This window comes from Pantherophis guttatus, chromosome 3 (assembly GCF_059756535.1).
Source record: "Pantherophis guttatus breed Tessera chromosome 3, ASM5975653v1, whole genome shotgun sequence".
Lineage (NCBI taxonomy): Eukaryota > Metazoa > Chordata > Lepidosauria > Squamata > Colubridae > Pantherophis > Pantherophis guttatus.
In genome coordinates, this window is record NC_142065.1 from 192430105 (window position 1) to 192434012 (window position 3908).

The 3908-nt window shown below is 37.0% G+C and overlaps 1 long non-coding RNA gene across 1 annotated transcript; it reads left to right on the plus strand.

Annotated features, from left to right (window-relative positions):
* Nucleotides 1-248: 248 nt before the first annotated feature.
* LOC117668429 (uncharacterized) lies at nt 249-3424 on the plus strand. The gene is made up of 3 exons (XR_004592287.2): nt 249-291; nt 845-898; nt 3035-3424. It is a non-coding gene; the product is annotated as an uncharacterized LOC117668429 (long non-coding RNA).
* Nucleotides 3425-3908: the final 484 nt, after the last annotated feature.

Genomic DNA, 3908 nt, shown 5'->3' on the forward strand with positions numbered 1-3908 from the left:
GGTGGGAAAGTGACAGTGTGTTCAGAAAAGTTTCATTGGTTCATCACATTAAGTCAATTTCCTGCTCCTTGTTTGCAGGAATGTCAAATGAACAGCCATATTTGACTCACATTCATATGTAGACATGGACACCCACTAATGTGTGAAAGAGTGTATTTAAGGTTTCCTTTTTCCTATTTGCTGTATTTTTTCACATGCCAGTTGTTATTTGTCTGCAATCAAGCAGTTCCTGGAGGCAACTGAAAAAAAAAATACTGGGGAGATGTTTGAATAAAGGCATGCTAAGTACTTGTGAGTAAGCCTGAGACATAGATGGAAATGTGGATGCAAAGGGTTTTTTTGGGGGGGGGGGAACAGGGGTGATCAAGCATTCATCAGGTAGGAAATTGTGCTGACTTGTGATTCTTAACTGCCTCTGTTAAAATTCCTGTGTCCTGCCAGTTGATTATCAGAGATGCACCTAAACTAACAACTAAAAGCAATCACAAAAAAGCCACAAGAAAGAAAGGAATTACATAATTCCTTTCTTCCTGGTGAATCAAAATCCTGGTGAAATTAAAATTGAGTGAACCATTCAAAAAGTAGGGGGAAATTAACTTGTCAGAAAAGGGTAGCATAGCTGAGGAGCTACCTTTGAAAACAATCTGTTTACCACCAGCTACAATATGTCTTCCTTTCTGACAGAACCTTGAATAAGGTTTTGGAAGATGATCATAATCAGTGCTTAGCTCCATGAAGAAGTATGAGGTCTTTTGGAAGGCCTGATCAGAAGCTTTATATTATGAAGCGGGTTCAAAATATAATATATGCTAACTTCTTTGGCATTTTTTTTTTTTGTTCTTAGTTGCACCCAGCTTCCAGCTTCATCAGCACCTTGGCAATCTCTCTACCATTGGAGGTAACTAAACGTCTTTGGTAACTAAACTATTCAAGTTCATTTGTAAATATAATCTTGAATCTAAAAATAATAGCTTATGGACCTGTCTGGAAATATAGGCATGCAATCCAAGAGGTAACATCAAGGAAAAAAATAGTTGAGATGATGCAGATACTGACTATATCCATTCTTGTGTATCTTCAGAAATACTTTTTGGAGTTTGAATCCAAACCTTGCATAGTCTAAAGGAACAGATTGTATGATTTGGGTATATAAAACACACACACACACACACACACACACACACATTCACACACACACACACCCCTGTAATTAATGATGAGAAAATAATTCCACTTATACAATTTGACTTTGCCCAACATAACTATGTATCTCTAAATAATCTGCAAATATACATTGTAATTGGCTGTGAGAATAATCTTGAGGAACAGGAGAAGAACTGCAACTAAGACAACAATTAGATAAGAGAAGTCTGAGTTCAAATCTGGAATGTAGTTTGAAGAAGCATCTCATATTTGACCCTCCCTAATTCTCTTTAGAATAAAGGTGAAGGGAGGCACTTTCAAACTTGTAAGGTTCTGTTACTTTATAATAAAAGTAGTTTACTTTTCATAACTTTGATTTCCAAGTCTGGTTTATCTCGGAGACCTGATACCAATCCCTGCAAATATTTTACTCTCTTTCTAGTCAGATAGAAGGTTCTGTTTTGACCTCAGATTTCTCTTTTCTGACCATTGTCTTAGTTGCAGCTCTTCCTCCTGTTCTTTAAGGGGATTCTTATAGCCCATTATGTACCTACATCGGTGCAACAATTGAACCAATATAGGATCTACCAAGGCCTTCTACTACATTATTTTCAAGCTGGTTCAATGCTATTAGGTTTTCAAATCATTTTTTGTTTTGGAAGCTGGGGTCAGCCTTTGCAAGGCACCAATGTTGTTCTCTTGCAAGCCAAGATTGAACAATAACATTTAGGCTCTCTCTGCCATTTGCTTCCTGCAGTGATGCCTTCATCATGTCACTGCTTTGCTCTTAGGTATGCACTTAATTTCTCATGGAACATAACATCTGATTAATATGAAATATCATCCCCTTTATTCAGAGATTAGGATAGTCTCTGTAGAAATAATGGGATGGAAGACTAGTTCCCCAAGGACATATTTAAATGACACATTTTGGAAACACATAAAATTGTTATGGAAATGTAAGCCTTCTATTGGAAATAAAGTTGCATGGGGAGGCCAACGGCAATGTCTTGATAATGATTAGGCACCACTTTTTGGACAATATATAGTAACCCCTTTCCTTGGCTGGTTTGCTTGGGCCAATGTCCAAGCTGCTGTAAATTGTTGAGGTTCCATTGAAGTTGGAGAAGTTTGGCTGAGTTGCATCACTACAGAATGTGGACAGGCTGTATAACTTATCTCCTGTTGGGAAAGATTTCAATGAAGAAAATTTCCTAGTTATGTGGAACATAATCATCAGGGATTTTGTCTCTGGAATAATGTCAGAACTAGGATTTCCCTGTCAGTTGCTCTCAGTCATGGCTTCACCCTTACAGGAAGTAACAAACTGGTGGTTCTTTGGTTGTTTGAAGCTAGTCCCTGATAGACTCACATTGTTCTTCAGTCCCAGTAAGAGATGATGAGGCTACTGTTATTTTAAAGACATGACAAGAAACATCAAACCAATGTCATTCACAAGGTAGCTGCATTGTAATTTGCTCTCAAGGATATAGTCCTCCCTCAGTTATTGTTGGTGCTGAATCTTAAAAATGTTTAGCAGGAGATGATAATATACATTTTTGCCCAGGTCTTCAGTTACATTTGTGCTGTGATGTTTTCTTTTTGTTCACTCTTAATGTTCTGGTAATCCTGTTATTATAAGGTTGTTCACTTAATCTTAATGCTATTTAAGGTTTTAGAAGGAGTTGAAGACTTTTAGATAGATTTTTGTAACAGAAAACATAAAATTGTATCATACTGTTTTCCCTGTAAATTGTATGAGTACTTGCTTTGGGTTTGCTTCATTAACTGAGCATGAGATTATAAATACTATGAATAACAGTGTTAATGTAATTCAGTGCAGAGTATTAGAGACTAAAACATCCTCTTTTCTCATGTGATGATTTCCAAGATAGGAACATGCTGGATGGATCCTTGTCGAATTAAAACAAACAAACTTGGTCTTCAACAGGGCAGAAGATCAGGGATGGACTACACGCTTCTACTTTTAAGTCACACTTGAACTGGTCCTCTTGATTTTGGCCTTTCATGAAAAGTTATGTTTAGCAACTGTCACAATCACCAAAGAAATGTGAACTGTGATTAAGGAGATGAAACATCAAGGCAGGGCTAGGGGTGGCCTTTGTGGACAGAAAGCAGAAGGTTAGGGCATAATAATAATGCAGTCTAATAGGAATGCATGGCCTTCGTGATGATGGGTTGGGTAGGTGGATGTTAAATTTAGGCAAAGAAAAGCTGCCTCTTCAGGAATGTGGTTAATAAAGAAGCCATTTCTGTGTCACATTTGTAATAAATCGTCTCATGTATTAGAAAGGGAGTGTGTGAAAGGAAACTTTTTTTGTGTGGACATGGAAAGAAGAGAGTGGAGTAATTCACAATTCTTTCATTACTTTTAAATTAATATATATATATATAGTAATTGCTCTAAAACACTGAATATATCATGTATGGAGTTCTTGGTGCTGTCTGAGCTTGGCTGTTTTCTTATTACCTGATTAGGTAATACCATCTGTTCTGGGGAGTGTGGAATTTATCCATTTGCTATATATCTGGTCTGGGGTAGTCCTCTTCACACATAGATATCTCTATAAAATAACTTTAGGATAGGAATAGATTTCTGGTCCTTCTGCAGTTGTTGGACTTCAATATCCTTCAGGTCCAGGAAACAGGAAGGAGTGATGGGCATTGTAACTGAAGAACATTTATTTTATTTTATTTATTTATTTTTATTCGGCTTATATGCCGCCCTATCTCCCAATGGACTC